The sequence below is a fragment of the Sus scrofa genome, chromosome 14 (genome assembly GCF_054392235.1).
Source record: "Sus scrofa isolate SSC_HxYL_T2T_F1_AM1 chromosome 14, Sscrofa_HxYL_maternal_Yorkshire_Landrace_v2.0, whole genome shotgun sequence".
In the NCBI taxonomy this organism is placed as follows: domain Eukaryota; kingdom Metazoa; phylum Chordata; class Mammalia; order Artiodactyla; family Suidae; genus Sus; species Sus scrofa.
In genome coordinates, this window is record NC_139396.1 from 58728527 (window position 1) to 58742582 (window position 14056).

General features: G+C 45.0%; 1 long non-coding RNA gene across 1 annotated transcript in view; it reads right to left on the bottom strand.

Moving 5' to 3' along the window:
• Positions 1-6628: 6628 nt before the first annotated feature.
• The window catches only part of LOC110256791 (uncharacterized), a 29189-nt gene continuing 21761 nt past the window's right edge, over positions 6629-14056 (bottom strand). Inside the window, exon 3 of the long non-coding RNA XR_002338787.2 lies at positions 6629-6918. This is a non-coding gene — a long non-coding RNA (uncharacterized LOC110256791). The remainder of the gene's footprint in view (positions 6919-14056) is intronic.

Consider the following 14056-nt stretch of genomic DNA (forward strand, 5'->3'; position numbering starts at 1 on the left):
ATGAAGGTAAAAGGATAAGAAGTGGTAGGAGATGTTTTTAATGCAAAGCAAATGTCTTCCCGAAGGAACAACATTTGAGGAGAGACTTGATCAGTGAGACCACCGTATGAAAGCAGAGGGAACAGCAAAGAAGTTTGCTATGCTTCAAGGTCAGAAGAAAGGACAATATGGCAGAAAGGGAGTGAATTTCAGGGAGAAGAAAGCAAATTGAGGTTGGAAGATGGCAGGAGCCAGATCACTGTAGGCTATGTAGATCACGAAACAGAGTTTGGATGTTATTTTAGAGGCATGGGAAGGCACTGGAGGATTTTTAAGAACTTTTTCCATGCTTTCGCCAGAAAAAAAAAAAAAAAAAAAAAGGCTATTTTAAGAATCTGTCAAACTCGGAGTTCCCATCGTGGCGCAGTGGTTAACGAATCTGACTAGGAACCATGAGGTTGCGGGTTCGATCCCTGCCCTTGCTCAGTGGGTTAAGGATCCAGCGTTGTCGTGAGCTGTGGTGTAGGTTGCAGACACGGCTCGCATCCCGCCTTGCTGTGGCTCTGGCGTAGGCCGGCGGCTACAGCTCCGATTGGACCCCTAGCCTGGGAACATCCCATATGCCGTGGGAGCGGCCCAAGAAATGGCAAAAAGACAAAAAAAAAAAAAAAAAAAAGAATCTGTCAAACTCATCCAAAGTGGCTGTACCATTCTGCATTCCCCTTGGGCATTCCAGTTGCTCCACATCTTTGCCAACACTTGGCATGGTCAGTCTTTTTAATTTTAGCCATCGTGTTGGATGTAGAGTAATATCTCATTACTGCTTTCATTTTTATTTTCCTGATGACTAGTGGTGTTGAGTATTTTTTATGAGCTTTTTGACTGCTCAAATATTTCCTTCTTTCACCCATCTTTTAATCTATTTTATTTATTCTTTATTTTAGCCATGGAATGCTGTGGCTTGATGTGGATCTCAGTTCCCAGATTAGGGATTGAACCCAGGATATAGTTGTGAAAGCACCAAGTCCTAACCACTAGACCACCAGAAAACTCCCTGCTCATTTTTAAATTGGGTCATTTGTCTTTTTGTTAGTAAGTCATAGGACTTCTTTTAATAGTCTGGATATATGTTCTCTGTCAGATAAATGATTTACAGATAATTTTTTCTCAGATTATGGCTTGCCTTTTCATTTCCTCAACAGGGTCCTTCTTTTTTGGGGGCCGGGGGAGGGAGCGCACTCATGGCTATGAAAAATCCCAGGCTAGAGATCGAATCGGAGCTACACCTGCCAGCCTACACCACAGCCACAGCAATGCCAGATCCAAGCCATATCTGCAAACTACATCACAGCTCATGGCAACACTGGATCCTTAACCCACTGAGAGAGGCCAGGGGTTGAACCTACATCCTCATGGATACTAGTCGGGTTCTTAATTTGCTGAGCCACAATGGGAACTCCTCAATAGGGTCTTTCAAAGAGAAGACATTTTATGTCTTGATAAAGTCCAATTTATCATTTATTTTTATTTTATGGTTTATGCTTTTTGTGTTCTAAGAAATTTGTGCCTATCCCAAGGTCACAAAGATTTCCTAGTGTTCTCTCTTCTAAAAGTTATATAGGAGTTCCCGTCGTGGCGCAGTGGTTAACGAATCCGGAACCATGAGGTTGCGGGTTCGGTCCCTGCCCTTGCTCAGTGGGTTAAGGATCTGGCGTTGCCGTGAGCTGTGGTGTAGGTCACAGACGCGGCTCGGATCCTGTGTTGCTGTGGCTCTGGCGTAGGCCGGTAGCTACAGCTCCGATTCAACCCCTAGCTTGGGAACCTCCATATGCCGCGGGAGCGGCCCAAGAAATAGCAAAATAAATAAATAAATAAAAAATAAAAGTTATATAGTTTTAGTTCCTATATTTAGTTTTAATCTTATATTGTTTACATTAGGTTAAAAAGTTTAACATGTACTTACCATACATGACAGCAATTTAACTCTCAGACTCATACGTCCACAGAAAGACTTACCCTTGACAGTTCATATCAGTATTACTCACAATAGCCGAAAACTAGAAATAACCTGACTGTCCATCCACAGGCAGTACACGCATGTAATGGAATGCTACTTATCAAAGAAAAGGCACCAACCATTGATCCATGCAACAACACAAATGAATCTGGAAAACACGATCCTGAGCAAAAGAAGCCAGACAAAACAGAGGCCATGCTGGATGATTCCATTAATATAAAACTCTAGAAATGATCAAGTTCATCTATGGTGACAGAAAGCAGATCAGTGGTCACCCAGGACCAGAGCATATGGGTGGAGGTGGGCAGGTGACCAGGAAGGGGAAGGAGGGCACTTTGGAAGAGAGGAAGAATGATCTATATCTTGATTGTACTGGTGGCCATACCCACGTGAACGTTTATCAAAACTCATTGAACTCTACCCTTGAAATGAGTACATTTTATTTTGTGAAAACCATATACCATGCAAGTCTTGGGAAGTAATGGGTATGGTTAGCATTTATGGTGTACCTACAGTATACCAGGAACCACGCTAAGCATTGCACACGTATATCATTTAAACCTCACAATAACTCTAGGGGAAAATGACTTTATTCAAATGAGGAAACCAGGAGTTCCCCTCTGGTGCAGCAAGTTTAAGGATCCGGCATTATTAGGGTAACTCAGGTCACTGCTGTGGCATGGGTTCAACCCCTGGACTGGGAATTTCCACATGCCTCAAGAATGGCCAGAAAACAAAACAAATGAAGGGTTAGCTGGAGGCCCCCACATTCAGTCAACCCCTGAACATCTCTCAGTGGTCTGCTTTCCTCTGCTCCATTTTCTAGTGCAAGCCCTCATCATTTCTTATCTATCTCCATAGACAGAAAGACATGTTTTAAGGTTAGCTTCTTGTTTGTTTTTGTTCTGTTTTGCTTTGCTTTTTAGGACCAAAGGTATGGTGTATGGAAGTTCCCAGAGGTTGAATTGGAGCTGCAGCTGCCAGCCTAGGCCACAGCCACAGCCACAGCCACATCAGGTCCTAGCCGCACGGGTGACCTACTTGCAGCTCACGGAAAACCAGATTCTTAACCCACTGAGCGAGGCCAGGGATCGAACTTGCATCTTCCTGGACACTATATCGGATTCTTAATCCACTGAGCCACAACAGGGAGGGGGATTTTGGCTAATGAAATTCCCTTGAATAAAATTCTTCAGTGGCTCCCAATTATCCTCAGAGTAAATTCTAAATCCCTCACACTATCTGAGCCCATCCAAATACCATCCTCATCTCCCATTGCTCCCTTCCCCAGAGTAATACCTACTCATGCTTCAGAATTCAGCTTAGGAAACGAATCTGACTAGAAACCGTGAGATTGAAGATTCAATCCCTGGCCTCACTCAGTGGGTTAAGGATCCAGCATTGCCATGAGCTGTGGTGTAGGTTGCAGAGGAGGCTTGGATCCTGTGGGGCTGTGGCTGTGGTATAGGCCAGCAACTGTAGCTCCAATTCAACCCCTAGCCTGGGAACCTCCATATGCTACAGATGTGGCCCTTAAAAAAAAAAAAAAAAGAATTCAGCTTAGATACCACTTCCTCCAGGAAGTCTTCTTTGCCTGCCCCTCAGGTGTGAGTCGGTTTTCCTACTCAGGTACCCTGAGAACACTCTTCCTGTCATCATAGCACTTAGCACAGTGCATTTTTATTGCCTGTTAACTTGTCTATCACCTCCAGATGGCAGGGGCTAAACACAGGGTTGGCACACTTGTGGTTCATATTTGTTCATTGTCATGGGCCATATGACCTTCAGTGCAGAAGGAAAACCAGGATTAGAAGCCACCAATGGCTGACTCCAGGGACTGTGTTCTGTCTACTATCCCACACAGATGTTGGTGGAGGCACAAAAGTCTATCTGGTATAGCAGGCACCAAAAAAGCTAAGCCCAAGTGTGCAGGGACCTGGAATGGCAAACATGCCTCTACTGTTCTCTGCCACACCCATGGCAGACATTACTAAGGGATCATAACACTCCTTACTGAACCCTGACCCCAGCCAGTCGCTACCAATCAATTCAAGACAGCACCGACATGTAATCTAAACACATGTGATCTGTCATCCTATGTCCCCTTTTAGAAGGGAAGGCGAATGGGATAGAGAGAAAACTGGTTTCCCAAAACCACATGCAAGTTCATGTGAAAGCAGGGACACAAGCTCTCCTCTCTCAGTTCAGTGCTGCTCTCCTACCCCTCTTGGCCTCTGGAGATCAGCTTCTCAAGCTGTGTAGTCAGCATACCCTCAGGATGTCTGGAGAAAGAAGTATACTTGTTAAATTAGACCAGGTGACCCATGGAAGTCTCTGAAGACAAGAATAACTAAGGATGGCCCAGTGGGCTCTCTTTTCTTTTTTAAAGTTGTTCAGAGGCAACTCCAGCTTTTATCTCTTTCCTATGAGTCTAGCCATCTACCTGCATGCCACATGCTCCTCACAACCATGGAAATGCAGCACCTGGGTACATGGCCTGCAAACCCTCTAGGGATGCACAGAATTTCCAAACCAAAAAAAGAAAGACTTTCCAAGACACATTAGTAACACACAATGCCCCACTTTCTCCTTTTCCAAAAAAGGGAAGTTTTTATTTTGCAACAATTTTAGATTGACAGACAAGTTGCAAAGATGGTACAAGAATCCCTGTTTAAAACTTGTGGTTGGTTACCAAGGGGGACAGGTGGCAGGGAGGGATGAATGGGGGGGGTTGGTATCGGCACATGCACACTGTGGTATATGGAATCACTGGTCAACAGGGACCTAGCCCAGGGAACTCCCAATATTTGGTGATAATCTACATGGGAAAAGAATCTGAAAAGAATTGGCTGTGTGTATATGTATGACTGAATTACTCTGTTGTACAGCAGAAATTATCACAAACCTGTAAATCAACCATACTTCAATACAAAATTTTTTTTAAATCCCTGTTTACTCTTCACCCAGTTTCCCCTAATGGTAGCCTTTTGCCTTTCCGTGGGATGTTCCTTAAAAATGAAGAAATCGACACCTGGGCATTAGAATTAACTGAACTCCAGATTTTATTCAGATTTCCCTCATTTTTCTGTTCCAGGATCCAGCCCAGGCGACCCATTGCTTTGAGGACTTGCCCTTTTTGATAAATCCCTTTCCCATGTTTCCCCCTTCCTCCTGGCAGCTAATTCCCCCTGGCACTCAGAAAGGGATGTTTGCTTCTTGCTTTACTCTGCTCTGATTCATTTTATGGATTATGGTTTGGGGGATGCTTCACCTGATTATTTCTAATATTGTAAATGATCCTTCTTCAGCACATTCATTTTTCCTCTTTCTGTTTTAAAGTCTAGTTCACATCATCAGACTAGCCACTGGCACTTCCTGGAAAACTTGGCAGAGCATTTTACTGTATTTCTAAATAAATAAAAAAAAAAAAAAAAGTCCTGCTTTTTTCTTTTTTTTTTTTTTTTTTTTTTTTTTTTGCCAGCTTCCCCCGACCCCGAACTTCGTTTGTTCTTTTATGACTAAGGATATTTATCTTCTGCCTGCTTTAGAAGTTTATGGGCAGCTTTTCCTTTGAATTCCAGGCCAAGGTCAGTGGCCTTTTGATTGTGATGTCACAGTGTGTTGCCTTGGTTACCACTGTGACATCATCAGGCAAACCTGGGGGCCTGATGGGGTGGCAGAGGCTCTTTGAAACAGACTGTCTCCTTCATCTGCTTTTGGTGACAAAACTGCCGCTGCTTTGGGAAAAGCTTTGAGAAATTGTGAGAAGTTAAAGGGAAGGGTTAAGAAGATTTACAATGCTCCCCCCACAACAGGCTGCAGACCCCTAAAAGTCAGGCCACCATCAAAGGCTGCAGACTTCTGAAGGGGAAAAAGCTAAAGGAACAAATGCATTCCTAGAAACAGAACCCTGATTTGTAAAAAGACCATCAGTTGGCCTCAAGAAGAAACACACAAGCACACACAAGCACACATGCACATACGCACATACAAATTGACTATCGACCAAATTGCCTCGAGATGGAATGTATTTCACGAGGTGTCTCTTGGTCTTTAATCTAATCTAATCTGTCTCCCCTTCGGCATAAAAGCGAAAGCAAAGAAAGGAATTACAAGCCAGGAATGCTTGGTTTAAAAGGCTTTTTAATAAAAGGAGAAAAGAAAAAGAACAAAAGAGCGAACACTCAGCAGACAGTTTTCATGCCATTAAAACAGCATCTTGAAAAATGTTCATCTTTTTTTCCCCCCCTCAGGGTCAGGGGAAGGGGGAAAAAATGTGTTTTTATTGTGAACATGTGTCAAGAGGACTCGGTCACATAAACTCGGTACCCACAATAAGTATATTTGTGCAGTAATTAATGTGAGATCTGAGACGCACGTTTTGCCAAAAGGCTATTGTCAGCGTGGGCTGTATTTATGTGGGTCAATAATCTAGTTTTCCGAATGCGGTGCACATCCCGCTCGCTGTAATTAAGCGCTCTGTCATCTAACGACAAAGCAAGCAAAAGTGACTCCCAGGCCGGATTATACCTAAAACACAGTTTCCAAATGTTTCTTCTTGGCAAATCTTTTAAGGAAACTCTATGCAGGAGGAATGTCAAGACATCTGTAATTAGATCCTGGAGAAAAGGGTGGAGGACTGAGGACCAGTTTTTATTTCGGCTCTCCAAGAACCCCCACCCCCACCCCAGTTCTCTGCCCTGGCTGTCAAGGGCCTTATCCATCACAGTCATCTGTCTTTTCCTTCTGTCTCCTAGGGTCTCCAGGAACACGCTTGGGATGCCAAGTGGCCCTCGGAAAGTTGACTGCAGCAGCTGTGAAGGCAAAATTGGTGGTGTCCAAACGGTCTTCGGCCAGGCTTTGAACCCGGCCAGGGAGATGCTGGTTCTGAGGGTTTCTGCTTTGTTACGGGGCCTGGAGGTCTGAAGAAGAAAGCGGGATGGGGTGTGTTTTGTGGGCTCTAGGGCTGCGTGTTTGGAAGACACTTGCACTGCAAGGGAAACCAAAGGGAGAAGAACCCGCTGGTTGAAGCTTTTAGGTGAGGCCGCAGGGAGGTGCAAGCAGCGATGGGGCGGGGTATGTATCCTGACCCTGGCCTGACAATGGACGTGGGGCTCCGTTTGTGTCCGGTTTTATATGTCACATATGAACATGCTTGCACACACCCCGTGGGTCTTGGGCATGTGTTGTAAGCATGTGATGCTTCTTTGTGCATGCGAGGGGAGGGGGGTACGCTGAGCTTGTCGCTTTATCTTTCCTTGGCTCCTATGGGTCACCCCACACGTGGGGGCATCTCTAACCATGAAATATACGGCATTCATTATACATCGTACCCTCTTTTCCAACCAACAGGCTATCTGCAGACCTCTCAGCTCTTTATCACCCAAATACGATCTTACGGTGTTGGAAAAGCGAAACACATCATAAATCTCGAGACTGGCTAGAACCTGGAGACTTTTCAAAAGAAAGAAAGAGGCAAAGGGGTGGGAAGCAGGAGGGGCGGGGGTGGGGAAGGGGCATTTTGATGAAGCACTTCTCCTTGACTCCAACTTAGAAGCAATTTTCTCTTGGCACTAAGTGGGATCAGTCCTAGTGTTTGGGGTTTCTTCTCTCTCCCGACCCCCTCCCCTTCTGCATGCTCACAGTCAGGAACAGATGTGCCCCACTTTATAAATGCTGACCAGCTGGGGAGGCTGCAGCCAGCGTCCACACAGCTTTTCCCAAACAGGGATGCCCAAGGAGGTCTTTGAGAGGAAGACTGAGGGTCTCTCAGATACATCTGTGGCCTGTTTGTTTCCAGAAACTTCCTCAGGGTTCCCTGAAAGGGGAGTGTTAGAGTAAATGGAGAATGCCTTTAGCTTTTGTTTGGGGCATCCCCAAGGCTGTTCCTTAAGACCTGAAATGCCAAAAGGAGAATAATGGCGGGAGGGGGTCCTCTGGACTGAGATGGGGTGGGAGTGGGTGACAAGGACTTAGGAACGATGCACAAGACCTCTAAATATGTGAAAAGAGGGGAGCTTGATTGCTGCTGATGTCAATGGTCTTTTTTCCTCCCTCCTGCAGATTAAAAGGGTCATTTGTTTTCCAAAGTCTCCACTCAGCCTATTGGTTCATTTCACATGTTGCTTTGCAGCGCACTCTCCTCCATAGGGCTTCTTGAAGAACACAAAGGCAGGAAATTCGATGCAACACAAGCCCAGTGACATCTCTGTTTTGGGGTGTGTGTGTGGGTGTGTGTGTGTGTGTGTGTGTCTGTAGAGGCTGAAAACGTGTTCTCTCAATCAGAGCATTGCCTCATAGAATTATTATTCCTGCAGCTGTAGAAAGAGCTGGAGAAATTCTATAAGAATCATTTAAACAAAGCTGCTCATAAACTGTCCACCACAGGGTTTGGGCAGGAGATGAAACCTGTCCCTTTTGGATTTTTTTTTAAGACAGTCTTCTCTGCTTCTCCAAATACGTTCATTTAATAGAAATCTCCCCCTCAACACACACGCAACTTTTGATTCAGGTGTAAAATACACAGAGAAAGGCACATATATCATAAGTCTTCCCAGCATCCAGACTGAAAAAAAAAACACAGATGTCCCCAAAAGTCCTCAGTCGTGCTCCTTTCCAATCTCTGTCTGTCCCCAACTCCCCAAAGGGCAACCAATACGATGTTTAGCTCTGCCTGGTCTCATTCTTTGTTCTTATAAATGCAATTCCACAGTATCACACTTTAGTATCTGGCTCCTTTGGTTCAAAATGAAGTGTGTGAGATTCATCTCTGTTCTGAGTGTTTGTAGATCAATGGTTTTCAACTGAGAGCGATCTTATGCCTCCAGGGGACTTTGGGCTGTGTCTGGAGACATTTGTGGTTCTCAGCACTGGGGTACAGCTAGTCAGAGATGCTGCCCAACAGCCTTCAGTGCACAGGACGGCCCCCTACAGCACTGCATCATCTGGCTCAGAATGCCAACAGGGATGAAGTTAAAAAGCCCAGTCTACATCAATCACTCCTGTGGCTGTTCTTTGATTCCTCAGAAACACCATTTTTAAAGCTTCCTGCATACTCACCCCAGCACAGCAGAGTTAGCCTAAACTAAACTCCAAGTTCAAAGCTTTGACTCAGAGGCGGGATTACTGACCTCAAGTTCTATGGCCAAGGTAGGGTCAGGGAGAGTAGTGAGGGGTTGGGGCGGAGACGGGGAAATACAGAAGGGTCATCCTCAACGATGTCTTCATCTTGCCTGGTGACAAATTCAACCTTAGAAGGTCTTAACCGGCCACTCATGCTTCTTCGACAAGCAGGGGAAGGAAATGACAGAAAAGTCCGTCCTTAGGAACAGAGCCCCACGGATGTTCACAGACATAAACAGACAACCGAACAAGTCCAAACATATACGCCCCCACGGCTCTGGACACACACACACACACACACCACAGACACAACTCACCAGCAGGCCCATGCTGGGACGGGGGGAAGACCAAGGTTTTTCTTAAAGGGACCCATCTCCAAGTCAGCTGCTTATAGAAATAATCAAGATGACTGTGTTCAAGGAAATCTAGCCCAGGGAGTTCCTTTCATGGCTCAGAGGTTAATGAACCCGACTAGGATCCATGAGGATGCAGGTTCGAAACCTAGCCTCGCTCAGTGGATTAAGGATCGGAGGTTGCCGTGAGTTGTGATATACTTCATAGATGTGGCTCAGATCTCGAGAGGCTGTGGCTGTGGCTGTGGTGTAGACCAGCAGCTGTAGCCAATTCAACCCCTAGCTTGGGAACTTCCGTGTGCAGCAAATGCATCCCTAAAAAGCAAAAAAAGGAAAAAAAAAAAGAAAGAAACCTAGCCCAGGCAGAGACCTCAGCTATCTGTCCCTTGGACCGCAACTGGGTTTCTCAAGCTCATCACTATTGCTATTTCGAACTGGGTAATTCCTCGTGGCAGAAGCTGTCTTGACCATTTCAAGATGTTTTGCAGCATCTCCAGCCTCTGTAAATGAGATGCACCACATATTATAACCACCAAAGGAGTATTTACACATTGCCCAATGTCCTATGGGGACATTGCCTCCAGCTGAGAACCCCTGAAGTAGCCCAGTGCCAGACTCATAGAAGCTGCCCCCAAATGAAATGTTTGTTGATTGAATGAGTGAACCACTCCATTCTTTCCTGAAAATAAGTGACCATTCATGTAAACTCAGCTGATCTCTCCTCTTCGGCAATCACATATACCTAGAGTTAAAAACACAGGCAAAGAGAGGTGGCCCTGGGCATCCTCCTAGGCCAGCCATTATGGTCTCCGAGGTTCAGGCTTGGGCAGAATAGCCAGTGGTTCCACTGCAGAGGAGACCTTCGTTGCCATCATGACAACCCTTGAAGAAGTGGCCCCCAGAGAGATGCCTACGCCACATGTGCTCTGCTCTGTGATTGAGGGACATTAATGCATTTTTCCGGACCCTGATTGGGTTTTAATCGTGTTTGGAATATTGCACTTCCCCATACACCAGCTGAATTCACTGTCGCGTTCAGAACTGTTTTCACTTTTCCCTTCTCTTGTCTCTGTGGTGTCTGCAGAGCTGCAGCTGGGGAAGGCAGGGAGAGGTGATCTGGACCAGGAAGCATAGCCATGGAATTTTCCGCACATTAAACCACCTGAGGCTTCCTTTAGGCTCTAAACTTTCCAAGGACACACAAGCCTGTAGACAGGCTGGGAAGTGGATCTTCAGGACCTTCGGTGACACCTTTGAAGGCTAAGGTATCTACTGTTTGCACGTAGAAGACAGTACTTCAGGATTAGACATTCATTCAGCAAATATTCTCCAAATGCCAGGCACTGAGGTTGCAGAGATTAAAGATGTTCCTTAATCTATCCATCTGTTGGTGGACATCGAAGTTGTTTCCAACTCTTGGCTTTTGTGAATAGTGCTGCTATAAACATTAGGAGGCACGTGTCTTTTTCCTTTTCCTTTTCTTTTTTTTTTTTTTTTTTTTTTTTTGTCTTTTTGCCTTTTCTGGGGCCGCTCCCGCGGCATATGGAGGTTCCTAGGCCAGGGGTCCAATCAGAGCTGTAGCCACCGTCTTACGCCAGAGCCACAGCCATGCAGGATCCGAGCCACATCTGTGACCCACACCATAGCTCACGGCAATGCCAGATCCTTAACCCACTGAGCAAGGCCAGGCATTGAACCCGCAACATCATGGTTCCTAGTCAGATTCATTAACCACTGCACCACGATGGGAACTCCGGCATGTGTCTTTTTTGAATTATAGTTTTGTCCAGGTGTATGCCCAGGAGTAGAATTGCTGGATCACATGGTAATTCTTTTTTTTTTTTTTTGCTTTTTAGGGCCACTCCTGCAGCACATGAAAGTTCCTAGGCTAGGGTGCAAATTGAAGCTACAGCTGCTGGCCACAGCCACAGCCACAGCCACACGGGATTCAAGCCATATCTTCGACCTACACCACAGCAACACCAGATCCTTAACCCACTGAGTGAGGCCAGGGATCAAACCCACATCCTCATAGATACTAGTGAGGTTCATTATAGCTGAGCCACGGTGGGAACTCCCATATGGTAATACTATTTTTAGTCTTCTAAGGAGCCTCTGTAATGTTTTCCATAGTAGTTGCAGTAATATACAATGGAATATTACTTGGCCATAAAAAAGAAAGAATGCCATTTGCAGCAACATGGATGCAACTAGAGATTCTCATACTAAGTCAGAAAGAGACAGACAAATTCCATATGCTATCACTTATATGTGGAATCTAAAATACAGCACAAATGAACCTAGCTACAAAATAGAAACAGACACATGGACAAGGAAAACAGACTTGTGGTTGCCAAAATGGGAAGAGAGAGAGAGAAGGATGGACTGGGAGTTTGGGGTTAGTAGGTGCAAACTATTACATTTCAAATGGATAGACAACAAGGTCCTACAGAAATGTATCCATTCTCCTGGGATAGGCCATAATAGAAAGAAATATTTTAAAAAGAATGTATGTAGTGTATAATGAGGCCACTTTGCTGTACAACAGAAATTAGCACATTATAAATCTACTATATAAAAGATATATAAAAATAATGCTGTGCCCATAGCATGTACAAGTTCCTGGGCCAGGGATCAGACCCTCACCACAGCAGAGACCCAAGCCACTGCAGTGTCAACACCAGGTCTTTAACCCGCTATGCCATGAGAGAGCTCCATTTTTTAAAAATAAACTATAATTTTTTTTAAAAAGAAAGGAAGAGAAAAAGAAAAAATACGTATTCTTTATTTTCAAGTAGCAAGAAAAAGTAACAGCTCATTTGTCATTTATTAAGTGCTAGGTACTATTTTTTTTTTTTTTTCACTCAAAGAATCCTCAAAATGCTCTCCAAGGTAGATCCTATCATTACTCCCAAATTACAGGTGAAGAAACTGATGCTCACTTTGGGAAAGTAACTTGGCCAAAAGGACATGTTTTTTGTTTTTTGGGGTTTTTTTTTTTTTTTGGCTTTTTAGGGCCCCAGGTACAGCATATGGAAGTTCCCTGGCTAGGGTCGAATCAGAGCTACAGCTGCCAGCCTACACCACAGCTCACAGCAATGCGGATCCTTAACCCACTGAGAGAGGCCAGGGATTGAACCCACATCCCCACTAACACTATGTCAGGTTCTTAACCTGCTGAGCCACAACAGGAAGTCCAACAAACATCTTTAAGTGAGGACACACCCATTGTACTGGATAAGGGTGTAACCACACTGGCTCAAGTCCGAATCTTCACTGTGCCCTTTTAAGTTAGGTGACCTTCGGGGAGTTCTCCTGTGGCTCAGGGGGATAAGCATCTGGCATTGTTACTGCAGAGGCTCAGTCACTGCTGTGGCCCAGGTTCGATCTGTGGCCAAGAACCTCCCCCACACTGTGGGTGCTGCCAAAAAGAAGAAGGAGGAGAAGAAGAAGAAAGAGAAGAAGCAGCAGCCCATGCTGTGCTAAACGCATTGCAAGCATTCAGTCCATGTAATCTATTGTCTGGCAGGATAGAGAATATATCCCAGGCAGGCAAAAGAGATCTAAGAGCTACTTCAACTCAGAGAGACACCGTGTATAAAGGTCCCTGGTAAACATCAAACATATTAGTCGTTACCTTCAAAACCTGGATTGAGGATTAACCCCCTGAGTCCACTGAGGTTTACGAGAGGTCTGCTAAAAGGCTAAGAGCTGAACTGGTTGACCTCTCAAAACCAGGGTGACCCCATTGTGAGAGGAATCACCCAATTTTGCCAATATCATTTACCCAGTTGATTTCACCACGTGTATATTTTGTTCAATAGCCTGCAGCCTCCCAGCAAGGAGTAAGTTTCTCCCTCAGTCAATAGCTTAGGTTGTACTTAACCAGCTGTTAAGGATGTCTTAACCAGAAGTGACCTTATTTCTTCTTATCAATACAATGAAGGCATAACTTCCATCGCAGCTGGTTCTCTACTCCATTAGCGCTGGGTTCAATTCTGGCCCTACATCATGCTTTGTGTTATCTTGAATGGATCATCAAATTTTTCTGATTTCACTTTTCTGTCTGTAAAATAGGATTTAATTATATATATCTCCAGCACTTTTAAAACCCACCCCCAAATTCTTTGATACCCATTGAGTCCAAATATGAGTCTATGACCCTTCCCCTTGAATCTGGGTAATCTGTGACTATTTCAACAAATAGGCCACGGCAGAAATAATGCCATACTCTTTTAAGATGGGTCACAGGAGTTCCCATCATGGAGCAGTGGAAACAAATCTGACCAGGAACCATGAGGCTGTGGCTTCGATCACTAGCCTCACTCAGTGGATTAAGGATCTGGCACTGCCATGAGCTGTGGTGTCGGTTGCAGACATGGCTCGGATCTGTTGTTGCTGTGGCTCTGGTGTAGGCCAGCAACTGTAGCTCCGATTTGACCCCTAGCCTGGGAACCTACATAGGTCGTGGGTGTGGCCCTAAAAAGCAAAAACAAAACAAACAAAAAAATAAGATGGGTCACAAAAGATGACATGGCTTCTAATGTGTCTGCTGGAACACTTGGCCTTAGAGCCCTGGGCCACT